General features: G+C 40.0%; 1 long non-coding RNA gene across 2 annotated transcripts in view; it reads right to left on the reverse strand.

Annotated features, from left to right (window-relative positions):
- LOC140087150 (uncharacterized) overlaps positions 1–27,802 on the reverse strand; it is a 113,552-nt gene that overhangs the window by 24,912 nt on the left and 60,838 nt on the right. The window contains exon 1 of one of the 2 annotated variants that reach the window (XR_011849992.1): positions 2,907–2,973. The exons of the other annotated variant lie outside the window; for it this stretch is intronic. This is a non-coding gene — a long non-coding RNA (uncharacterized lncRNA). Of the gene's footprint in view, positions 1–2,906; positions 2,974–27,802 lie in introns of those variants that run through there. 2 annotated transcript variants of the gene reach the window in all.

The following is a 27,802-nucleotide window of genomic DNA, read 5'->3' on the forward strand; positions in this document are numbered from 1 at the left end:
CCTCTCCATAAAAAGCGGAAATTTGTCCAAAAATAGTAAGTGCCCCATATTTTGTGATGCAGCCGCTTCACTCGGTCACGGTACGGTGGGACAGGTAGTGCTAACCACACTGTGACTGAGTGTTATAGACCTCTACGGGGACCATTATATGGCTCGATCACGGCCAAAAACAGTCATGTGAATGGGGCCTTAGAAGATGTTGGTGCAGATTTACTTACCCGGTCCATTCGCAATCCAGCGGTGCGTTCTCTGCGGTGGATTCGGGTCCGTCCGGGATTCACTAAGGTAATTCCTCCGATGTCCACCAGGTGGCGCTGCTGCGCTGAAGTCCGCTGAAATGCACTCAAGTACACCGGCCTATTCCTGGTGAAGATAAGTGCAAGCTCCGCAACACTTTTTGTTTTTTAAATGCGGCGGTTTTTCCAATTCTGTCGGGTTTTCATTCGGCCACGCCCCCGATTTCCGTCACGTGCATGCCAGCGCCGATGCGCCAAAATCCGATCGCGTGCGCCAAAATCCGGGGGCAATACAGGGAAAATCGTCGCAAATCGGAAATATTCGGGTAACACGTCGGGAAAACGCGAATCGGGCCCTTAGTAAATGACCCCCATTATGTCAATACAACCATAAAGTGAAGGGCATAACAAATAAAGAGCTTACAAAATGTCATCATCATTTTGTGATTATTGTATCATCAAATGCGTATCTCAAAATGGTTTTAATTATAACATGTCATTAGGAAACCTTATTTGGTGTCTACTTAATCTCATAAACCATAAGAATAATAACTTGTGATGTTTTTTATATCATATGGGGAAATGTAAATATTATAATTAGAAATCAAGTGGCAGTAGCAAAGAATTCTAACATTTTTATCAGGCTACTTTTACAAGTCCTTATAGTGTACCCCTATACTCCATAAAAGTTTAGCAATTTCTTGTGGAAATTGAAAATGGAAAAAAATGCTGAAAACCTAAACAGACCTTACCTTCAAAGTTTAAATGACCCTAGTAGTTGCTATAATTAAATTTACACAAATACCCACTTGTGATTAACATTTAAAAGGTTTTGGTGATGATTTGGATTCCAGTATTTATCTGGTTCCTAATAAATTACATAGTTTATAACAGATATACATTTTAGAATTTGATCTTTTATTCATAGAGATCTAATGTATGATTTAACCCCTTCCCGACATTTGACGTAATAGTACTGCATCGCGGGAGGTGCGTTCCCGCAAAATGCAGTACTATTACGTCATGCTTCTGGCCCCGGCTCCTGAACGGAGCCGGGGCCAGAAGCTGCGGGTGTCGGCTATATATTATAGCCGACACCTGCCTCTAACACCCGCGATCGGAGATTTCTCCGATCGCGGGTGTTAACCCCTGACCGCTGACCGCGGCGTGCAAGGGGCATTTCAGAAGAATCGGACCCCCCTGCGGCGCTTACCAGGGGGGTCCGCTGCTCCGATCGCAGCCCCGGGACTGCCGGTGCCCGGGGCTGCGCGATCCTCCTTCCTCCTCCTTCATCTGTATTACACTGTGTAATGTATAGAAGAGCTTGAACAAGTGATCAGTGGATCACTTGTTCAAGCTAACCTGTAAAAGTTAATAAAAATGTTAAAAACATTACATTAAATAATTTTTTAATAAAAATAATTAATTAAATAAAGTAAGAGTCCCCTAAACATAAATATTCCCTATACACATGCAATAAAGTGAAAAAAACACAAAATCGCCAAAAAACCCCACATATTTGGTATCGCTGCGTCCATAACATTAATAACTCAGAAACATTATTGGACCCGCTCGGTGAACGCCGTAAAAACAAAACCCGAAAAACACGCTAAAAACACTTTTTTCATAAAATCTCTACACAAAAATGTTCTAAAAAGTGATCAAAAAAGTTATGTGCGCAAAAATAGTACCACTGAAAAGAACAACTCAACACGTAAAAAATAAGCCCTAAACTAGCTCTGTCAACCAAAAAATATTAAAGTTACGTCTCCGAAAAGATGGCGATGCAAAAACAAATGAGATTTCCTCTATATTAGTTTTTATCCAGTAAAATTGTAAAAATAAATGAAAAACTATATAAATGAGGTATCACCGTAATCGTAGTGATCTATAGAATGAAGATAATATAATATTTTTAGTGTACGGTGTACGACCCCCAAAAAATACGAAAAGAAAGTAAACCAAAATTGACAATTTTCTTTTCACCCATACATTCAAGAGTTAATAAAATCTCATCAATAAGCTAATGACCCACTAAAATGAAGTATTTGTAAAGTGCATCTCATGTCGCAGAAAATAAGCCCTTATATGTCCAAATTGCCAAAAAAATAAAGATTGTATAGCCAATAAAAATTGACGTTTTTTTTGCGGTTATGACTATGTATGGAAAAAGTAGAACATTTTGAAGTTCAAAAATCAAAAAATTTTCCAAATTTTCACCAAATATCTGATTTTCTCATAAATAAATGCAAAACATACCACCAAAATTTTTCAAATAACATGAAGTACGATGTGTCACGAGAAAACAATTTTAAAATCACTTGGATATGTTAAAGCGTTCCGAAGTTATAACCACTTATAGTGACACAGGGCAGATTTGAAAAAATGGGCCGTGTCAGGAAGGTGAAAAGTGGCTTCAGCGTTAAGGGGTTAAATGCACCCTTAATTGTTTTGCATAATCTTCTTTCACTATCATTTATTCAGCTTCTAATAGTTAAGTATCCAGAAATAAAGAATATATAAGCTACATAATGTACCTTAAAACAAGAGTTTATGGGAAGATTTCAATGACCTTATTGCACAATATTTTGATAACTATGAAGATGAGTAATACTTTAATGAATAAATGTACAGATCTTTTTTACTGAAAGTGCTTAAAAGTAAACTGACCTTCCCACGAATTCCAGCTGCAGGATATCTAGTTCATTTCTGGTTAATATTCCAGTATAGGTCATGATCTTTTTTTTTTTTTTTTTTTTTGTGTGTTAATTAGATGGTTCCTAGAAACAAGGGATATTGTAATGATATCATAAAGTATTCTTATTGTTGCAGTTGTTCAAATAAAACAAGGTGATCACTCAGCACCAGATATTATGTAATATAAAGTTTAAAGATCGTATCAGTATGATATAGTAAAGGATTATTAGTTAAAGAGGTCTTGTTACATCAAATTGTTTTATTAATTCGATTAGTATTTCCTGACATTTCCCCATGTTACAAACAATTGTGCTGCATATAAAGTAGCTTAACTACAGATAAGTTATTAGGCCATATGCTGCCCAAGGAAGATACCAGTCAAACAATACACAAAAATACAAATACCCCTAGCACTATAGACAGAAAAATGTATAAATGTCATAATCCAATCATCCAAAGCCAATTTATTTTCAAAGTGATTTATCTTTTTAAGAAGGTAAAGTAAAATAAAATTTCACTGCATTATGTATTGCATAGGTATATACACACAGTTATTGTCACTGCGGTATAAGACCGTATGGGTATATACATGCAGTTATGATCAATAAGATGGTAAGGGTATATACAAGCAGTTAATTTCACTGTGCTATTTAATTGCTATGGGTATATACTTGCAGAAAATAATATAGGAAGAGTGTCAGTTGTCGGATCTGTTTTGTATGAGGTTTTTCAACATGGCTTCACATGAAATCAACATATCTCATTTTTTGCCAGGTCCAGATAGTTCCCAAAGAACACGTTTGATGTTACCTGAACAATAAACCTTTGGTCTCCAAGGACCTAAAAACATGGAAAAAGATGGCCTATAGGGCTAGAGACACGAAAGCAATGAAAGTGATCCAAATAGAAGTGAGAATCAAAATAAGAGAAGGAAAAAAGCCTTTGTGAAGATATTAGAAGCCAAACTTGAAACAAATGACACAAAGAGAGTCTGGACTAGACTGAAGAATATAACTGGGTTGGGTGGGAAAGCAGAGCAGCCTCCTGATGCCAAGGCATGAACCACTACTTCAATCACACCAGGATCATCCTGAAACTACAACTAGTAACCCCAAAGTAGAACCAGTATTAATTAAACATTTGGAGATGATGAGGTATTGGACAGGCAGATCAATTGCCCTGACATCACATATCATGAAATAATTTGAAAGGGTACTGATTACACACCTAAGGGGCGCAGACAGGGGGCACCAAACCCACTCCAGTTTGTCTACACTGACACAATGGGGCAAATTTATCAAGCTGTCTGAAAGTCAGAATATTTCTAGTTGCCTAGTCACAACTCCCCTTTAAAATATTCATGAGCACTGGTAAAATGAAAGCTGAGCTGTGATTGGTTGCTATGGGCAACTAGAAATATTCTGACTTTCAGACAGCTTGATAAATCTGCCCCAATATGTGTGGATTATGCAGTTATGTTCCTGCTGCACAAGTCTCACTCTCATCTTGAACACAGGGGTAACCTCTATTAGAATTATGTACTTCAACTTCTTGAGTGCACTTCTTCAATACAATATAATCAGCTCATATGAAAGTGTCCTACTAATGGATTCCAACCTAATCAGCTGGACCGATGACTACCTGAGAATGAGACCACATTATGAACAGATATGGAATGTGCACTCTGACACAGTGATCAGCAACAAAGGGACACCACAAGGGACTGTACTGCATCTGCTTCTTTTCACTCTTCACTTTAGATACAACTCGGACTCCTGCCAACTACAAAAATTTTCTCACAATTGTGGGTTGCATCCGCGGGGGGCGACAACAGGGAATACATGACAATTATCAGTAATTTTGTAGAATGGAGTGAAAGAAATTACCTGGTTGCCAAGGTTGATTAGACCAAAGACATGGTGATCAATATGAAGAGGGAAAAAAAAAGATACCCAATGAACCAATAATCATCAAGGTGCGAGCTATAGACCGAGTTAGCACCTTCAAGAACCTGGGGTTGTACATTGACTATAGGCTAGACTGAAAGACCAACAATGACAGGGTGTACGGCAAATTCATTGCCAGATTGTACTTGCTAAGGAAACTCTAGCCCTTTTACATTCCCTTAAGATGCTCTTTTTCGTAATTGAAGGAGCAAGCATCAAAGGAAAGAAAAGGAACAGGCTTAACAAGATCATATGGAGCAACCGCTATCGCCATCGCCAATACTCTTGAACTGTTCAACCAAATAGTGTCAAAAACAAGAGACTAAAACTTAAATTCCACTGCCCCCCACTGCATGGAGAGTAGTAATTATAATTCTTACAAATTTGCTTTGTAAGGCACTGTCTAATTTCCGAGATGACAAGCCTGGAGTAATGATGTACAAATTAATTTCCCATTGGGATACATAGAGTTCTATTCTATGAAATCTGCTTAGAATCAGCAACAAACTTTGGGATGTTACAGATTTAATGCAGAATTTTGTATATTTTTAATAGAAATTAGGTTAGTTTATTGGTAAAATAAAAGTGAAAGATCCACCGGCAAATCTGCACAACAGAAATCTGTATTAAAGTGGACCTGTCATCAGAAATAAACCTAATATACCACTAGCAGTATGTTGTCAAGCAACTGAGCAGTTTTTAGATGATGTTTCTTATGGCCTGGCGTAGTGGCACCATCCAGAGAATCAACTTTGAAGTGAGATCTGAATTGGTTGTATATAGTCATGGAGGAGGAGAGATCGTCATTGATTTGGAAGAAAAATTCAGTAGATCCAGCACTCGTAGCAGGTAAGTTAAAATTTTTAAGAAAGTTTTAACTTACCTGCTACGATTGCTGGATCTATTGAATTTTTCTTTAAGTCTCATACCTGGAGCGGCACAGGCTTTGCTTTCTACCTAGACCCGGGCACCATTCACACTGATCTGTGGATGCCGAACATATGACTGCTACTTATCAAATATCGGCTGACAAGGTGAGCTACTTTTTACATCTATATTTCTCTATGCAGCTCGTTATTGATGTCCAGCTCTTCCCAACTCTGAATGCCTCCTTCGCTGTGATTGAAACAATAAACTAGACTTAAGGAGATCTGGTAAGTGATGTGTCTGGATGCAGGACCATCAATTACAGTGAAGAGGGTATTCTGAGGTGACCAGAGCTCGACTATATTGTTAAACCCTCCGCCTCCTTGACTTCATAAAACCAATTTACATATCACTTCAAAGTTGATTTTCTGGATGATGTCACCAAGCTGGGCCATGAAAGAAACATGATCTGAAAGGTGTTCAACTGCTTGATGACATACTGGTAGTGGATTATTAGGTCAATTTCTAATGACAAGTTCCCTTTAAATACATGGAAGGATATGATTGAGAAAAGTTGATTGACATGTATTGTTAGATACAGTTTTCTAGTTGTGAGGACTTTCAACTATAACACACATTTTTACATTTATACACTGTTTTTTCACTTTAAATACATTGTTTTTTAAATTTCCACCATATGTATGGAAATGGAAACAACCTGCTAGATAGAAGAAAGAAAAATGTATAGTATAGATTAGGATGGATTGCAAATAATTAAACTATGCATGACCATATTAACAAAGTCTCTGAAAATGTATAAGATTGTACAGTTTACTAAAAGGATTATCCCTTATTAATGGAAATTTCTGTAGAATACATCTAACATGAAAACACACCTGTCACAAGATGTGGAAAGGCAGGAAAGGGACTTCTTACTTTTGCAGGAATTTGGCTAAATATATGATGGGTTGAAGTAGCACAATTTAAAAAAGGAATTTTCTACACTTGACTGTTTCAGGGACTCTCATAGTATGTATGTTGAAATCCAGCAGCTCGATTTTTCTCTACCCTACTGGCAGAAGTCAGGATAGCCCTATAACAATGAGATAATTAGATATACTAGTGGTCCCCTACTTAAGGACAGCCGACTTACAGATGACCCCTAGTTAAAGAAGGACCCCTCAGCCCACTGTGACCTCTGGTGAAGCTATCTGGAAGCTTTACTATAGTCCCAGAGTTCAATGATCATCTGTAAGGTGACTGTAATGAAGCTTTATTTTTGGTCCCATTACAGAAAAAAATTTTGAAACTACAATTGTCACTGGGGCAAAAAAAAAAATTGTCTGGATCTACAATTATAAAATATACAGTTTTGACTTACATACAAATTCAACTTAAGAACAAACCTATGGAACCTATCTTGTATGTTACCAGGGGACTGTCTGTACCCTTAAGGGGTTGGTCAATACAATTTCAATAAATCTCTTCCATTAAACACACATCTGCATGTATATGTACCTGTCTCTTTGCTTCCTTTTCGCCATGCTGCCCTCTACATATATACAAATCTGCTTTCTCTCTCACTGCTCTAGGCCATCCTCATGGTGGTACCCACTGTATTTCTCTTTGCACAGTCCGCCCACACTGACAGAGACAGGAAAAGGAGAAGGAGCAGGATGAGTCTTCTGCTACATCTCTTCCTATTGAGCAAAGTTCAGACATCTAAACATGGAAGCATGGAGGGTCTGCAGAAAAAATATCCAACCCCTTTAAGCCTATTTCATACAAAGATAGTTTTGACATTCAAAATTACATCCGACATGCCTGATGCTGTTGATAAATGCCAAGGCATTGTCATCCATCTTAACCCCTTGATGACCAGGCCCTTTTCCGTTTTTGCATTTAAATTTTTTTACCCGCGCCTACATAGGAAATGGCGGAGACGTTTTGCGCGCACGGTCGCGCGCAGCGCCGAAGCCTCTTTTGCTCTAAAGTTTAAACAGTGTTAAAACTGCCATACAGCGGTTATTAACAGTAACGAAACTAAGCACCAGCACCAGCTCACCCTGAGCTGGTGCTCGGTACTTACTGCTTACCCCTGCCATTCTAACTGGTAGGTTTCCTTTAACATAGGGCGTGTGACACCATTTGAAAGCTAAATACGGCGCTTGGTCTGAATCAGTTGGACCATCTGACGGCACGTACCCTAATTTGTGTCGCATGGAAGCCAGCTTGCACTACAAAAGAGTTGCGTGCAACAAAATCGCATCACAGACACTTCTTAAATACCTATGCAAAAGTGCAGCATGCGACCCTTAGTAAATGTGCCCCAATCTGTCATACTAATCAATCGCTGCAACCCCAATGACTTCACAGGGGGAAGCGTATGAATCCAAGATGGTGGTTCCCATGCACCATGGGGCTGGGGAGAAATAGCTGGATGGTGAGTAAATATTTTCTTTTCATTAAAGGGGGCATCTGGTGTGGACATTACATTAAAAGGAAGCCATCTGGAGTGGGCATTTCATTAAAGTGGGCCATTGGGGGTGGACATTTCATTAAAAGGGCCATATGGGTCGACATTTCATTAAAGGGGGCCATCTGGGGGTAAACATTTCATTAAAGGGGGCATCTAGGGTAGACAATTCATGAAAGTAGACATCTGGGGTGGACATTTCATTAAAGAGGGACATCTGAGGTGGACATTTCATTAAAGGGAACATCTGGGGTGGACATTTCATTAAAGATGGCATCTGGGGTGGACATTTCATTAAAGATGGCATCTGGGGTGGATATTTCTGTAAAGGGGGGTTCTGCTGTGGACATTTCTGTAAAGGGGGCTCTGCTGTAGACATTTCTGTAAAATGGGGTATACTGAAGACATTTCTGTAAAAGGGGCACTGCTGTGGACATTTCTGTAAAGAGTAGCTCTGCTATGGACATTTCTGTAATGAGGAGCTCTGCTATGGACATTTCTGTAAAGTGAGGCTCTGCTGTAGACATTTCTGTAAAGCGGGGCTCTGCTGTAGACATTTCTGTAAAGGGGGGCTCTGCTGTGGACATTTCTGTAAAGGGGGCTCTGCTGTAGACATTTCTGTAAAATGGGGTCTACTGAAGACATTTCTGTAAAAAGGGCACTGCTGTGGACATTTCTCTAAAGAGGAGCTCTGCTGTGGACATTTCTGTAAAGAGGAGCTCTGCTATGGACATTTCTGTAAAGCGGGGCTCTGCTGTAGACATTTCTGTAAAGTGGGGCTCTGCTGTAGACACTTCTGTAAAGAGGGGCTCTGCTGTGGACATTTCTGTAAAGGGGGCTCTGCTGTAGACATTTCTGTAAAGAGGAGCTCTGCTATGGACATTTCTGTAAAGAGGAGCTCTGCTATGGACATTTCTGTAAAGCGAGGCTCTGCTGTAGACATTTCTATAAAGAGGGGCTCTGCTGTAGACATTTCTGTAAAGGGGGGCTCTGCTGTGGACATTTCTGTAAAGGGGCCTCTGCTGTAGACATTTCTGTAAAATGGGGTCTACTGAAGACATTTCTGTAAAAAGGGCACTGCTGTGGACATTTCTCTAAAGAGGAGCTCTGCTATGGACATTTCTGTAAAGAGGAGCTCTGCTATGGACATTTCTGTAAAGCGGGGCTCTGCTGTGGACATTTCTGTAAAGGGGGCTCTGCTGTAGACATTTCTGTAAAATGGGGTCTAGTGAAGACATTTCTGTAAAGGCTGGTCTGCTGTAGACATTTCTGTAAAGAGGAGCACTGCTGTGGACATTTCTGTAAAAGAGGGGTTTTGCTGTGGACTGCCCCACCCCTTGGGCTTATACTCCAGTCTATAATTTTTACCAGTTTTTTTCTTTGTGGTAAAATTAGGAATAAAATTTACAGTATGAGGGGCAGTTCAGCTGCAGAGCACAGAGGTCAGGCCAGGGGGTTGTAGTTCCTTTACTAGAGCCTTGCACTGTATTTAATGCAATTGGACAGTGAGTTCTTTCTTGCTATGGCCCTCTGGAAAATGACCTACTGCTTGAATGGCAGGGCTAAATATGTGGGAAAAGATCTAAAGAAAAGCAAAACACCATCCACACCTTATTGGGATCCTTTCCTGCTTTTTTTTCCCAGAACAAAGTTTTAAACTTAGAATTAAAATTGACACAAGTGAACCTGACAATAATGAATGATGTAGAGGAAATTCTGTTATCAATTACAAACTCATTACATTACAATTATATAGTAGAGGAAAATGTGAAGGGTCTTTGTGACCTCGGTTACCAATGAGAATGCACTTTACAAGCCAGTTTTTGACAGTAATCCTGGCTTGAACAGATTATGCTGGCAGGAATATATAGAGTCCACCATCCTTTGCTATAAATATATTCCAAATATGTATAGCAACTTTGAAGTTATAAATAAACGTTTAATTTATCTTAATATTTAATAGACAATGACCCTAAAACACAAAGAGAAAAATGTTTCTGTGTAGCAGAAAACAATTGTTTTGAAATGATCTATGTTATTGCTGGAAACACTCGCTAAGGTAGGATGACTGCCAAATATCAGCTCCAAGCTACACATGCAAGTGGATTGCTTAAATTGACTATGCTGTGAGGGAGTGGGGTTATCCAGCCAATAAGGGCTCTGAAAATCCTGACGCAACTTGAGATTTTTATTGTGGCTCTAATCCTCTGAACAGTCCAAGAAAAATAGCAACAGTTCCACAGAGCTACACAAAACGTTTGCAGCGAGATAACATTTGACAGCATGAGGAAAGTATGTAAGATATACTAATTCTAATCACACGCTACCATATTGCTAACAGTGTTTTCAATTTCATCGTGAACAACCCACAAAAACACTAAACAACACAACCATGTTATTCATCAGCCAACACCATTGTTAAATGTTTTTATATGGCAGGTTGTGACAATTAGCATTTCTGTCCCCATAGAATAAACCACATCCTGGACTTGACAGATTTTATATTTTTCTATGCCTGGTGCACATACGCATATTGAAATAATTACCCATCTAAATGAATTCATTTGCTCCAGCGCTTGCTTACCAACAATGTTCTGTACAAAAGAACTGGAACAAGTGAGTGTTGCATATCTCAGAGAAGTCTATGCATAGAATCTGTGCCATCCATGACAACAGGGTATGCTATTTTTGAAAGAAAAGTCTGAACTGTTGTATCTCCTGTGACATAGAAATCCTAAAGCTCTGCGTTGTACTGTTAATACATTGTTCTATTAAAAATGTAAGAATAAATAGACATTTGGGTGCTACCAGTTGTCACTTCATACCGTGACACTGTCTTATAAGTGCTGACAGTGAGACAGTGTAGAGACATAGCCCAATGACATGGGGAATAATAATTCCTATTTGATAATTTTAATATTCATGGATCCTAGGAGTCCCCGGAATAATAGGCCTAATAGTTCAGTTATTACTAAAAGAAACCACTACAAGTATGTTTGCAGGATGTTTCATCTTTCATAGATCTTTCATAAATCACTGTGGTGGAATCAACTTTTAAGAAAAGTGTAAATTGGTTAAATAAAGTCATGAAGGCTACAAGATCAGCACTGAAGTCAAGCTCTCCCCACCTCAGCACACCTCCTCTGCTGTCATTGTTGTGAGGTAGAGAGAGCCTGACTTCAGTGCTAAACTCTCTACTTTCCTGAATTTATACAAGCAATATCCATCGCAATATCCATCTTACTTTAAATTAGATTTTCTGGATAATGCCTGTATACTGGGCACTAAAAGACAGAAGATCTGGAAGGTGTTAAGCTGCTTGACAACATACTGGTTGTGGTTTATGGGTTATGCTTACATAGTTTTATTTCTGCTGACAGATTCCTTTTAAGACAGGCTTACGTAGCACCTATAATATCAGTACTGCTTTGCATAACACAACATTCTAGAAAAAACACACTTTCATAAGATGTATTTTGTAGCAGTGCATATGAGCGTACAATTTTATTCCAGGAAAGGGCAGTATTATAGTAGTTATATTCCTGTACATACATCATTAAGGAATTGTGCAATAATTCATAACTAAATAATTATTCAGTGTCAGTTTTATGCACTGTTAGGGATAAAAAGCCACTAAATAATAATTTAGTTATGAATTATCAGCACAATTCCTTAATTGATGCAACTGGCCACATCACAAATGCATCACAGACATGTCATGGCCACACTGTCTACTCACACCCTTATAGTAGTTTAATTCTTGCACTTAGTGGGCAGTACTATAGTAGTTATATTCTGCTATCAATTCCCTTTCTCTGTGCATTGTACATAAACTTCAGAGGATATGCAGGCTTGTGTCTTTTTGCTTCACGTATTGTTCTTTGCCATTTCTTGTTCCGGCTATTGTTCATTGGGCCATCTAACAACAATACAATAACTGAAGTGAATGGTTTTCTAACTCAAGCTTATTTTGTTGACCATTTTAAATTCATTTCCAGGGCCAATTTTATTTCCCAGTCAGCCCCTGATGGTGATGCTGGTGTAAACAAACTTGAATTCCATTATTAAATACATGTTCAATTTATGGCAATTGTGGACCACGATTTAAAGGCCAATTGCAAGCAGGAAAGTTCAGCCCATCACAAAGAAGTCTTTACATTTCCTCTAAGAGCGTTGTCAGCAGAATACAGTCATAGCGTAGATGTCTGCATTCTGTTCATGTAGATAAGGTATGACCTTGGTGTAACTCTGGTGACACACAAATTCTCATCTCTCCATTAACAAAATGCACTAAAGTTCTGCTTATGGGACTGCGTCAAATTGTAGAAATTTGATGTCCCCTCCATTGATAAAATGTTTACAGGGAAGTAAGAAAATTCACACTGTTGTTAAAGGCCACATTTGCAGGCATGCAGACACTTACAGCCATTGATACTCCACTGGGGATTTTGGGAAATGAAATAAGCAAATATGTTTTCCAGGATGGGATAAGGAAACATTTACCTCAGTAAATACCTCTGGCTATTTAACCCTTTAAATATGCCTGCAGCATCTATAAGGCTGTCCCTCCTGTGCCCTGCATGCGCAGACCCCCACACAGGGTACAGGGGTGCCTATCATTTCCATGGCACCCCCAGGGTCTGATGAAGGACATCAGTATGGCAGTGTATTAGTTTGAGCAAGTGATAAGATGATCGCTTGTTCAAGGCCCATGGTGTAAAAATAAATAAATATAAAGAAAATAAAAAAATATTTTTACAAATAAAAAAAATTGATAAAAAAGTAGAAGTCACCACACAAAAACTATATATTAAGTATCAGCCATCCATAACAACCCATACAACATAATGAAATCAGCACTGAAGGTGAACACTGTAAGAAAACGCAAAATATAAATGCCAAAAATTAGGATTTTTGCCCAAAAGTCTAAGAAAAGCAGGCTAAAAGAAGATCAAAAAAATCATATCTACTCAGAAATGATACCAGTAAAAAGCACAAGTCATTTCGCAAAAAATAAACACTAAACAGCTTTGTCAACAAAAAAATTAAAATGTTAGGCCTCTTGGAAGATGGTGATGTATAAGCAGACATTTTTTTTTCTCAAATGAGTTTTTATCCTGCAAAACTACTCAAACATAAAAAGTTATGTAAATGGAATATCACCATAATTGTACAGACTTTATTATCTGTGCTGTACAGTGAACAGATAAAATCACAGAATTAATTTGTTGTATCCCCCCTGAGAAAGATATCACCATCCTAAAATAGTATCACTGTAAACTTTATCTCATCCCCCCAAAAATTAACCCTTATATGACAACATCCACAAAAAAAAACGTTAAAGTTTGTGTGGTGCACCTATGAAATCCCCCAAAAAGTTTCATCCTTAAATGCAAAGCTGACTGCTGCAGAAAAAGTAATGTATTAATTGTGTAAAGCTAGATCAGGGGGAACCAAAGGTTTAGCATTAGTGATGAGCGAGTATACTCGTCCGAGCTTAATGCTCGGTCGAGTATTAGCATACTCGGCCCGGCTCGTTGCTCGGACGAGTATTTGCCCTGCTCGATAACGAGCATTTAATTTAAAAAAAAAAAAGTAAAGAACAGTAAAAAAATACAATTAAAACATTTAATTTAATCATTTAATTGAAGAACACAGTGAAAGAACACTGTGCAGAATAGATTGCAGATGTTCGCGAACATCTGCGATCTGCTCCGGAGACACGCGTGCAGAACGGTGTTCTCCGCAATAGTATTCAAAGAACAATATGTGTAGAGAACAACTTGCAGATGTTGTCAAACATCTGCAAGTTGTTCTTCACACATATTGTTCTTCAAATACTATTGCGGAGAACACCGTTCTGCACGCGTGTCTCCGGAGCAGATCGCAGATGTTCCGGAGACACGCTTGCACGGTGCAATAGTATTTGAAGAACAATATGTGTGAAGAACAACTTGCAGATGTTTGACAACATCTGCAAGTTGTTCTCTACACATATTGTTCTTCGAATACTATTGCGGAGAACACCGTGTCTCCGGAGCAGATCGCAGATGTCCCGGAGACACGCTTGCAGAACGGTGTTCTCCGCAATAGTATTCGAAGAACAATATGTGTAGAGAACAACTTGCAGATGTTGTCAAACATCTGCAAGTTGTTCTTCACACATATTGTTCTTCAAATACTATTGCACCGTGCAAGCGTGTCTCCGGAACATCTGCGATCTGCTCCGGAGACACGCGTGCAGAACGGTGTTCTCCGCAATAGTATTTGAAGAACAATATGTGTGAAAAACAACTTGCAGATGTTTCCAAACATCTGCAAGTTGTTCTTCACACATATTGTTCTTCAAATACTATTGCAGAGAACATCGTTCTGCACGCGTCTCTCCGGAACAGATCGCAGATGTTCGCGAACATCTGCAATCTGTTCTGCAGTGTTCTTTCAATCTGTTCTTTTAGTGAAAACATCTACACTGAACAGTGCTCGTTCAGTTTTTAATTTTACTAAAAAATGCTCGGGTCTCCCATTGATTTCAATGGGGCTCGTTACTCGAAACGAGCACTCGAGCATCAGGAAATGTTCGGCTCGAGTAACGAGTACCCGAGCATTTTAATGCTCGCTCATCTCTATTTAGCATTTATTGGGAAAAATGTGGCTTTCCCAGTAGGTATCCCCATGCCAACCTAGAGGTTAGTCAAAGGAAATCCAGGATTTGGGGCACCCAATGTACTCCGCACGGCTTAAAGATTCTCTTTTTACTGAAAAATAAATAAATGGAACATTTGGACTCTAAAATGCTCAATACACCCTTGATAAAATCCTCCCTGTTAAGTTTACAAATGGGGTCACTTGTGGCACTTTCTAGTATCTATTTTTTCTATTATTGAAGAATCACTGTTCATGGTTCTAGAAAGGAGTATTGAAGTGGCCATTTTGGGTAGGATCAGGCTAAATGATGAGGAAGCACATAAGAGACCGGTCCCCGAAAAAATATTATTTCTGGCACGATTGGTGGTTGCCAGGAAATGGGGAAGTAGTGACATGCGAAGATTTGCAGACTGGTTTAGTTTGGTGAAGTTTGAAAGAATCTCGGCTATGGGAAGTGGTGCATTGAGAAAGTGGGCGAGAATATGGGAGATAGGTCAAAATCGGTTTAAGAAGCTGTAACAACAGAGGGGGAGCAATTTTTTTTTCTTCTTCTTTCTTTTGTTTTTTGAACTGCTGGACAAGGGAAGGGGGTATGGATTCTACAAATATGTGGATATATGATATATATGGAGCAAAATTTCTTGATACATAAGAGTAAAATTGTATTATATGATGTAGTAATGAATATGTTATGGATATGTAAAATAGAAATAAAGAATTAAAAAAAATTATGCCAACGTAAAGCAGATTTTGAATGGAAGGACAATCTGTTTGAGCATTACAGTAAGAATAGAGTAGGTAATTCTTCATGTGTGTAAACTATTAAGTGTTTTTATTTGTATATTAGGAATATTGTATGAGAGATTTATTTATCATGGTTATGTTATAGTGTAGCATGTTATGTGATATATTTTATTATTATGTATACAGTATGTAATATATGTTTAATCTATATTATATTTTTATACTTTTTTTATACATTGAAGAGAGTATGAAACGCATGTATTTCCACTTTGAGGACAATACATTTTATTATTAAAACATAACATTTAGAATTTTGAAAATGAAAATGTTTTGCAAAATTTCACCAAACTTAGATTTTTTTTAAATAAATAAACGCAACCAAAATTTCATGTCAAGAAAATACATTGTCAAATTCATTTGGTAAGGCCCCAATGATATTTGCAATTTTTCACGTGTGTGTTCTGCACATGCTTGCATATTTTTTTCCAGCACACACACGCACGTTTTTTTTAAACTTGCACCATACAAGTGCATCAAAAACGCATAGCACTCTGAGACACATAGGGGCAGATTTATCAAGCTGTCTGGAAGTCAGAATATTTCTAGTTGCCCATGGCAACCACTTACAGCTCAGCTTTAATTTTACAAGTGCTCATGAATATTTTAAAGTGGAGCTGTGATTGGTTGCCATGAGCAACTAGAAATATTCTGACTTTCAGACAGCTTGATAAATCTGCCCCATACTGTCCAAGTCCAATGCAAGTGCAATGCGTTTTTCACTGATCAATTACCATAGAAAATATATACTACAGTCCTGAGTCCTTTTCATGTGCGTTATCTGCGTGTGAAAAATGCATTGAAATTGACAAAAAAAAGCACTTGAAAAACTGAGACACTGACCAAACTCTGACTGAAAACTCTGACTGATGAAAAACGAACCCTGATCGCACCCTGATCAGACTCTGACGTGATCTGAAGTGCAAGTGTGAAAGGGGCCTTAAGTTAATGCGTTCTAATATTGTTACCACATAAAGGGACACATACCAGATTTGAAAAATCAGGCTTGGTCATTAAGGGGTTAGGATCAAGCATGACATATACAGAAAGTCAAATGACATGATCTGGAATAACAGCAGAATTAGTATATTCCATACAAAACCGACTGTTAACCTTGCCATTATCTTCTGCTTTTGTTTTTGGGCTCATTAATGTTTTACAGACTAGATAACCAGATGCAACTCTGTCCAGATACATCTACAATACCTATCTATTAGAAGGGAACGTAGACTGCTGACAATAATTATTTTTGTTTGCCTGATTGGTTACATTACAGCTGATTGGTTACATTAGGTATCTGTCATAAAGTTAGGCCTCTAACATGGGCTGATGAGTACAGAAATGAAGTGGAAAGGATCTTCTTAGAAAATCTCTTTCCTATTCACTGTTGCCTACAGTTACATATAGCAATCAGCACATGATCAAAAAGCTGGCTGGCGACATAAATTGTGTTTTGTGAAAAAAAGCTATACCATTTGCAATTATCATTCTGTAGACTAGTGCTTAGCCGCTTAAAGTTGAATTTATGAAATGCAACTTTTTAAGAGTCACATAAAAAGTTGATCCAGTCCGGTCCCTCTAGTGCTTGTGTAGTCCCTGCAACTTTTTGCAACTTTAAAAAAAAAAAAAAAAAAAAGCCAGCAGCCTGATTTGTTAAAGGACCAAAGCCACTTTAACCCTTTAACAACATGTGACATTTGGACATGTGAATTTAAAAGAAGGGGAGCAAAAAACAGAAACAAAAAATTTAAATCATCGGGAAGGGGTTAATAAATCTGACCAACAGTGGAGACTAAGAATTTTACACATTTGAATGTTGTAAATAAGCTGTATCAAATTCCCTTTAAAAATTATTTTTAAAAATTATAATTTTTTAGGTAAACATAGGCCTTCAGAGACCACAACCTCTTGTCTGTGTTAATATCCTTCATCTCCTTCCTTCAACTTTTTTTTTTGTTATAAATCCTGTAGTCAACGTGGTGTATTTTCACACTAGTTTTACAGCTTAATGAGTTTTTATTACAGAAAAAAGGTTTGCTCTGCTTGCAAAAATTGTTTACTTTGAGAATTAGTTCTGTGAATAATACACTTAGGTAATATTGTCTGTTTGTTGTAGAAAATTCACCTGGTCACCAGAAAATATGGCTCTTTAAACACAGTAAAACATCTTATTCATTAACTTCATTTTAGCATCTATATGTTAGCTTTTTTCTAACGTGAGGCTAAGTGAAATTAGTACTAAAGCCTAAAAGAAATCACAACTGAAAAATACAGCACTTACCTGTGGGCTTCATAAACTTCTCTGCACCCTGATTCCCACCACTTACAATGTGTGACATCACTATGACATTGGTATGTCAAAATGTTTTATGAAAGGACAGTTATGCTTACGCAGCTGTCAGCAGATCTTATCAATGTTTAAAGGGTCATATATCTTCCATATGCATTCTGATTTTCCCCCGTTAGGAAAAAGAAGACACAAAAACAAAAAATACCCAAACCAACAAGGGTTAAGTAAAAAAAACACAGGAATAAAGACATGCTTAAACATTTCAAAAAAGGAGTTTGCATTGAGCCACTTTGGGTTACAATGAAGGATTGCAGTATAACCAAGGGAAAAAAGTAATTTAGAGAAAATCAAAACATAATAGGTACCATGCTAGTAAATACAATGTCACAGTCAAAAAGTAGGTTACAAAAAATACAAAAATATTGATGGGGACAGAGAATTTAGGCTGAATGAAAGTGAAACAATATGAAGACCCTATGAAGTTGCATAAATGTACAAATCATGCATAATGCCTAAATGTAGATATAAAAACTATAGGCAGCTAAATAATACAGAAAACCCTTGTGGGGGACAAGACATTAGAAAAGTACCTTATATACTCGAGTATAAGCCTAGTTTTTCAGCACAAAAAATGTGCTAAAAAACCCAAACTCGGCTTATACTCGAGTCAAAAAAATAAATATATCTAAACTCACCTTTCCGGCGACCCCTGTATATCTTCTGTGCGATCTGTCCGGCAGTGGCGGCAGGCTATATACACTGGGGCAGGGGCTGGCAGGCTATATACACTGGGGCACGGGCTGGCAGGCTATATACACTGGGGCAGGGTCTGGCAGGCTATATACACTGGGGCAGGGTCTGGCAGGCTATATACACTGGGGCAGGCTATATACACTGGGGCAGGGTCTGGCAGGCTATATACACTGGGGCAGGGTCTGGCAGGCTATATACACTGGGGCAGGGGCTGGCAGGCTATATACACTGGGGCAGGGGCTGGCTGGCTATATACACTGGGGCAGGGGCTGGCTGGCTATATACACTGTGGCAGGGGCTGGCTGGCTATATACTGGGGAGGCTGTGACCAATGCATTTGCCACCCTCGGCTTATACTCGAGTCAATAGGTTTTCCCAGTATTTTGTGGTAAAATTAGGGGTCTCGGCTTATACTCGGGTCGGCTTATACTCGAGTATATACGGTATATGGTACTCAACTGATAAGCAACTGTACCAATAAATAAACTGGCAAGTAAAAAACATTACTCACATGGGTGGGACAGTGTAGTTTTAATTTTGACCCCCGGTATTTGCAGATATATGTGTCATTTTAACATTCTTGGTGAACTTTAAGTGCATAGGTTTAAGTAATAAACTGTAAGTGTAATACCTTTTTCCTTAACTTCCAGTTTGTAGTGCAGGGAAGACAAAGTGAAGATGTACAGCCAATTGTGTCCTCAGTCTTAAAGGGAACCTGTCATCACAATGGGCAATTGTGAGTGACAGCAGGTTCAAAAAGGGAAATGAATACTGAACGAAAATCATCTTTTTGTAATACATAAATCATTTTAATCGTTTACAATTATTTTGTTAATATTACCTGACTCACTTCCAGAATCCCAGTACTGAGTCTCGGGGGCGCATCTCAAATCTAAACAGTGGTATGTTCTGCCTTCCCTCCGCCCTTCAGTGTTGCTCATCTCAAAACCACCTCTGCCACATCCTCCTTCTCTCCTCCTCCACCGTCCTCTTGCTAACATTGGCTTATCGCAGCAAGCAACCGATCAACGCAATGCATGCACACTGAGACACATTGCGCATGACCAAGAAGGGGAGCTCAGCACTGGGATTCTGGCAGAGAGCCAGGAAAGATAAACTAAATGATTTTAAAGGATTATATTTATTAATGAGTTGTGATTTACTAACAAAAAGATGATTTGAATTAAATTCCCTTTTGGGCACTTCGTTAAGAAGAAGAAAGCAAAGAAAAAAATGTATTGTGGTGTTGGATATTTTGTTAGAGTTGTTAGAGTTGTTAGAGTTGTAATGTGTTTAAAGGAAATCTACCAAACATACCTTGAGAGTGCTGTAGCTACACTGATGCATAAACATATCTTGTTTAATCCCTGATCCGAGTGGTTTTGCTCAAAAAACAATTTTGAAATTCAGAACCTTGGGAAAGCTGGGTTGCATGCAGGCTGCAGTTCATAAACACTTTACCTGGAGCTTCCTGAACTGTCCAGACAGGACTAATAAACCTGAGCTGGATGACTCATACACAGCACCTGAGGGATGGTGTAGAAATTTGATTACTTCTGCCTGTAAGGGACAACGCAGTGATTACATCGTTCTCTGAAGCAGAGCATAATTGGGGTAAGCACTGATCCAGAAACAGGAGCAACAGAGTCTCATTCTCATACTTTTATAATTATTTTTTCAGCAAAACCACTAATTTCAAGGAAGTAACAAGATATGTTTCTGCATCAGTGTAGCTACAGCATTCTCAAGGTATGTTTGGTTCATAATGCATAAAAGCAAATATTGCAGGATATCCGGTAATTTGGCAATATACATCTATTAATTGTTTTGCTCTGCTTTCTTGATATGTGAAGTGAATCTTCCTGTCTTCTATCTTGTCAGACTGACATTCCTGTTCATAAAATGGCCACAGATGGAGGGTCATGTGATCTCTAACCTTAAATGAACAACCTACCTTCCAGGACCTAATGATAGTATTAATGAATACAAACTTAAGGTCCTGGAACATAGATTGGTCACGGACAGTTAGAATATCACATGATCCTCCATTTGTGGATATTTTATGGACAGGAATGACTGGTGGATGAGGTAAAAGACATCTCTGAACCAGGAGGCTTTACCTTACATTTTAAAACTTTTGATCGATGTATATATGTAATTACCTTCATTCCTATACCGTATTCCTCTGCAGCCTGGAGCAAGGACACTTATTTGTACTACTAAAGCAATACAGACTGCAAGTGTCTAATATTCTTGATATTACATAGAGAGATAAGTTTTCCACCAAGCACAGAACCTGGCGAAGGTGACATGTAACGCAAGTGAAGTGCGTAGGAACAATTTATGGAAGTGAAGCTTCATGTGCTTTGCCCAGCTCTCGCTACACTCTGCTTCTCTGGGACATGAGAAGCTTTTAAGGGTTGCTAATCCTGGAGAGCCGGCTGACATCACCTCACCTCTCATGGGCTGATGCTCTGTACAAGCCTCTCATTTCCTTAATACTCTGAATGCTGCTGCTGATTTGCCACAATCTAATGTTTACTTTTTTTCCCCTCTTTTTCCCTCATGTCTTTTTTTGGGTCTGATTCCTGTCAAGCTGCTTCCCACCCTCTCTCCCTCCTCCGTCATTTTTTAATACTGCAGTGTTCAGCTGGACAGCAGTCTCTTACGACACCAAAATAAAAAAGAGAGAAAAAAGGGGATTTTTTCCATTTTTTTCATTGCTTTTGGAACCACGTGACTGGACTGTTTCCATTTCCCCTCCCTACTGAAGAGAAACATTGTTTGGCTGGTGATGCTTGGGCGGTCTCTCCAGCCACTACGTAGGAGGATAAAAATAACCAGCATATTTAAAGGCAGCAGTGGAATCCCAGCACAGACAGAGAGGCCGGTCACTAGATGAGGCACCAGCTCTCCACTACATGTGCGCACATAACAACATGTTCCCTCTCTAGGGAACAAATACTACACCGGGTAAAGTGCTTGCAGACGCAGGGATACAGATGACTGATATTTATGTATCGAACTACTTTCTCAACAGTACACTGAACAAATACACCGAAAAAATATAATGTAATACATATAACACTCAAAATAGATTTGATAGATCAGGAAAAACTGTGTTCTATATTCCACTTGTATAAGTTTAAGGTGTGGTTTAAACCACATCCACTTAGGAATTGGTCACCATGATAGAAGTACTGAAGTGAAAACTGAAATATATGCAAACTATACAGTAATGTCTATATATAGAAAACAGATGACTACTTTTCTAGTAAGAATAAGAATTTTACAGCATGTGTTTTTCTCAAATGTCTGTGTGTATATGGTTAGATAGATATACATACGTACTGTGGGAGAAATAAGTATTGCAGTCATTACTAGTAAATATGTTTCTACAAATGAAATTATCATCAGATGCCGGAAACAATCCATTAAAGGAAAAAGCCAAAAGCACTCCAGGGCATCAATGTGAAAACATTGTAGTTCTGTCTTCACCCAGCATAAACTTGATGCCTGACAAAGACACACGTGAGTCGAAATATTGCCATTTAGGCTAGGAGAACCTTATCTTTTTATTATTGATACTGTGGAGTGCTGTCACCTTTTTCCTTGGATTGATAAGATTGGGTCCGTGAAACCAGGACCACCAGGCTGCATGTACCAATAAGTAAGGACTTTGAACAGATGAGTAGTGTTGTCTATGTCCTTTTAATGGTAACAACCCATCCAATGCACACTGTTAAAGAAAGCAAACCCCGGATGAGTATAACTTAACTTAAAGGGAACCTATCAGCAGAAATTGACCTAAAAACCACTACCAGTATGTTGGCAAGCAGCTGCACACCTTCCAGATTGTGTCTCCTTTATGACCCAGTGAGGTGGCATCATCTGGAAAATGAACTCTGCAGTCAGATGTAAACTGGTTGTATAAAGTCAAAGAGGCGGAGATTTTAACACTGAAGTCAAGCTCTCTCTTCAACACAAAGCTCCCTTTTCTGTAATTGATGATCCTACATCCAGAGACATCACTAACCAGATCTCCTGAAGTCCAATGCATGACCTCAGTCACAGAGGAGGCGGCTTCAGAGTTACCCACCTCCCAAACACTCCACCTACTTGTCTTTTTATAACCAATTTACACTCACCAGCCACTTTATTAGGTACACCATGCTAGTAACGGGTTGGACCCCCTTTTGCCTTCAGAACTGCCTCAATTCTTCGTGGCATAGATTCAACAAGGTGCTGGAAGCATTCCTCAGATTTTGGTCCATATTGACATGATGGCATCACACAGTTGCCGCAGATTTGTCGGCTGCACATCCATGATGCAAATCTCCCGTTCCACCACATCCCAAAGATGCTCTATTGGATTGAGATCTGGTGACTGTGGAGGCCATTTGAGTACAGTGAACTTATTGTCATGTTCAAGAAACCAGTCTGAGATGATTCCAGCTTTATGACATGGCGCATTATCCTGCTGAAAGTAGCCATCAGATGTTGGGTACATTGAGGTCATAAAGGGATGGACATGGGGGGGCGGAGCTGACCGCTGCACAAGATGGCAGCTTAGATCAGGAGCTCCGTGCGCTTAACAAAGGAGACTCTCAGCTATCTGGGTAATAACGGCTGGATGATGGTGAAATACGGAGGAAGCTGTCCAGGAAACAACCGAGGACACTCCGGCTTGCCGATATCAAGTGGGCAGAAAGCAGGAAAGGAAAAAAGTGGTCCGGAGTCCCCCGCCGCCACGAGGCCCAAGATGGCGCCGAAACACTCACCAGCGTCAGAAGCATCGGAACACTCTGATGCAACATCAGAACCTGAAACTGCCGGGCCGGCCTTGCTAGAATTCTCAAAAGAGGTTCTACACAAAACCATCACAGCAGCACTAGTTCCGGTGATGAAAGAACTTACGGAGATTAAAACAGAAGTACGCCATGTGGGGCACAGAGTGGAGGCACTCGAGTCCGGTCAGGAAGAGCTGGTAAACTTTGCAGAAGCGGTGAGAGCAAAAATGCATGCCAAAGATAACCAACTGAACCATACCCTTCTATTGCTGGAAGATCAAGAGAACCGGAGCCGGCGAAAAAATATTCGGTTGAAAGGCCTACCTGAAAGCTGGGCCTCGGACGCGCTGCCGCGCATCATGAAGCAGATCTTCTCCACTCTACTGGGCGCAGATCGCGCCGAGAAGGTAACAATAGAGAGAGTCCATAGGGCTCTCAGGCCTAAGCCAGCGCCATCAGACCCACCTAGAGACATAGTGTGTGGGCTATTAAGCTATGTGGATACAGTGGCAATCCTAAGTAAAGCTAGAGAAAATGGCGACCTACAATATGAAGGGGCCGAGATCGCCTTGTACCAGGACTTAGCCTCTTCCACTTTGGCAAAACGCTGTCTACTCAGGCCGCTACTCACTAAGCTCAGGGAGCTGAACATGCAATACAAATGGCTTTTCCCTTTTGGTCTTCAATTTACCAAAGGTAGCAGGCACATTGTGATCAGACACCCAAGAGACTTAGAGATGGCTTGGAAGATCTTGGATATAGATCCCATCGTTATCCCCTCGTGGCTCCCAGCAGCAGATGAAATTGACCTCCCATCTCTAACATCGTGCACGCCATGGCAAGTGGTGGCACCACCGAAACCGGCCAGAGAGAAGAAGAGAGGGACCAGGAAGGAGAACACCTGATCCCATACAGAATAAGGGACTCTCCCTCTGCTTATATTGTGTTCTATCATGGTGTATCCTTGACAATTCATATTTGATAGTGTATTCGAGTGTTAAAGTGGCTGATGGGCCACACAGTTTTTATTTTTGGTTTACTGTTTAGAAGTTCGAACATGGGCCCGCAGTTGGCAATTCTGCATGAGGTCGCATTGGCGGCTTCAGCAAGTTCTGCTTGAATAGCCCACATTAGTTAGATCACTTCTTATCTATAGTCACATACCTGCTATAAGAAAAAATAATAATAATAAAAAACCCAGATCTTAGCACTTAAGAAGCTACTTCATATAGAGTCTTCGTCCGAACATATTCGGCGCACCTTCTTCTTTAGAAGTAGTACCCCCAGCGCACACAGGCGCACTGGCGCTGACTACGCTGTGCACCCTCCAAAAGTGGGGGTCACGGCGTGTTAGCAATATGAACCACACCACGCTGGTTTATCTGTTTATTGTTTCTACTTATGTTATTAATGTCGTGTACTTTACCGCCTATGTTTATTCATATGTTCCTATTATCACCTTCCCTCTCCCACCTCTCCCATCCCCCACTTTCCTAGCTCTTTCCTTACCCCAGGTGGCTAGCTTTAGGATGGAGTCCTGGATCGAGCCCTCCAAAGAAGCACTCCCTAGCCGTGAGTTTAGGAAAAGATGGCAACTATAACCATTACATCCTGGAACCTAAAGGGGTTGAACTCTCCTGGTAAGAGATCCCAGCTCTTTCTCCTGTTGCGAAGCCTAAAAACTGAAGTGGTCTTTCTTCAAGAGACCCACTTTAAGGAAAATAAGATACCTAAGTTACCACTCTCACAGTATAACCAATGGTTTCATAGTAGTTCTCCCTCCGCAGCTTCCAGAGGGGTCTCAATTGGACTACACAAAAATATTCCATTTGTATTAAAAGATGTGTATAGAGATGCAGAAGGAAGGTTAATCTTAGTGAAGGGAGTCATAGGGGGTGTTATATATACGCTAGTATCAGCTTATGCCCCTAACAAAGGTCAATGCTCCTGGATTTGTAACACCTTAGAAAAGATAAAAAATGTTCACAGAGGGCGTATTGGTGCTAGGGGGTGACTTGAACGTGGCAGTGAACCCACTAGAGGATTCATCCACTGGACACTCAGCGTGCTCCTTTAGAGCGCTAAGGAGCTTGAAGAACGCACTGGGGGACCTATCACTAATAGACGCATGGCGGGTCTTACACCCGGGGGATAGAGCATATACTTTTCACTCCATTCCACACAAAACATGGCAGAGACTGGACTATTTTTTTGTACAATCAGACCAAATAAGGCAAATTTTGTCGGTGGAGATAGGTCCTAGCACGATTTCGGATCATGCACCTCTCTCAATGACCCTTTTGATGCCGCACTTACCGGTAAAAGAGTGGACGTGGCGCTTGAATGAAACCTTACTAGGTGATGAAGCTCTGGTGCGTGAGCTCCAAAATAAGATGGCTGACTCTTTTGCCGACAACACCAACTCAGGATTAGATCCGATAGCTTTGTGGGAAGGACAGAAAGTATTAGCCAGAGGTTACCTTATGGAAATGGGCGCTAGAGTGAAGAAAAAGAGGAATGCATTGACTGAGGGTCTGCTCAAAAAAATATCGGAGCTGGAGCGCTTACAAAAACGCTCTAGGGCCTTGCAAGTGGAGGAAGACCTTCGCAAAGCAAGGGACCAACTGAAGGATGCACTTAATATCAAAGTTGCTAAAATATACCTTAAGGCAAAACATAGATTTTACGCCCATGGTGACAAGTGCAGTAGAACCATGTCTTCCCTACTGAAAAAAGCTCAAGCACGTACCTATATATCCACTATTCAGACACCACTTGGGGCTAAAGTGCAAAAAACAGAAGATATTGCCGAAGTTTTCATAGCTTTTACGCAGACCTATACGACCTGAGGAAGCAGGAGACTGACCAAGCCAAAAAAGATAGGTTAACGGACATTCAGGGGTTCTTAAGTAAAGTTCAATTACCACAGCTGTCTGAGCCAGACTGGGACTCCTTAACAAGACCGGTCACAGAGGAGGAACTGGAAAAAATTATCAACACAGTCCCCAGTGGGAAAAGTCCTGGCCCAGATGGATTCACTATTCTCTATTACAAAAAGCTAAAAACACTATTATTACCGCATCTAGCCAATGTATGTAATGCCCTCCTCCAGGGTCATAAGGCACCCCCCTCAATGCTAGCAGCCCACATCACCATTTTGCATAAAGCAGGTAAAGACCCGGAACAGCCAGGGAGTTATCGACCCATTTCGCTGCTCAACATTGACTTAAAAATTTGGGCCAAATTGTTAGCACACAGATTGATGCCGTTGTTACCCCGACTCATCTTGGCGGACCAAGCAGGGTTCGTTAAAGGGAGAGAGGGAAAGGACAATGTGGCAAGATTATTAAAAGCAATACATCTCGCTAAAGCTCGCAAATCACCCCTCATCCTTCTCGGCACCGATGCCGAGAAGGCTTTCGACAGAGTCGACTGGGTATTTATGAGAGAAACACTTCTGAAGTATAGCTTCCCCCCCAGTTTCGTAGAGGCAATTTTTTCACTATATAGCGAACCGTCTGCGCGAATAAGGGTAAACGGGGTGCTTTCGTCACCTTTCTCTATTAAGAATGGAACGAGGCAAGGTTGTCCCCTGTCCCCTTCCTTGTTCATTCTGTGCCTAGAGGCACTTATCCAATTTGTGAGACAAGACCAGCGCATTCAAGGGATTAAGTGGGGGCCCACCTCTTGTCAGCTAGCGGCCTTCGCGGACGATCTAATATTTTTAGTCACGAATCCGGCAGAGGCATTACCGATATTATGTAGCCACTTTGACTACTTTAACCATCTAGCGAATTTTAAAGTTAATATGGGGAAATCGGAAATATTGAACATCTCTGTACCTGAGTCGCAGGCTCAAAAAATCAAACCAACTTTATGTGGCAGAAAAGTGCCGTTACCTATTTAGGGGTGAAACTATCCAGTGACATGGGCGCTTTATATAAATTAAATTTCCAACCATTGATACCTAAGATAAAACAACTACTGACAGATTATAACCTCCCAAACATTTCCTGGATGGGTAGGAAGAATGTGTTGAAAGCATACATACTGCCTAAAATCTTATACCCTCTACTGATGCTTCCTATTACTGTGCCTGGTAAATTCTTCGAAGAAGTTAGGAAATTATTCTCATCATTTTTATGGCGTGGCAAACGTCCCGGACTGGCTCATACACTGTTAATGAGGAAAAAATGGAATGGGGGGTTAGGCTTGCCGGATGTGAGACACTACTATTGGGCAGCTCAGGCGTCAAGAGGCATAGCTCTGCGATCCTCGATCCAGCAAGACACTTTCCA

The sequence above is a fragment of the Engystomops pustulosus genome, chromosome 1 (genome assembly GCF_040894005.1).
Source record: "Engystomops pustulosus chromosome 1, aEngPut4.maternal, whole genome shotgun sequence".
Lineage (NCBI taxonomy): Eukaryota > Metazoa > Chordata > Amphibia > Anura > Leptodactylidae > Engystomops > Engystomops pustulosus.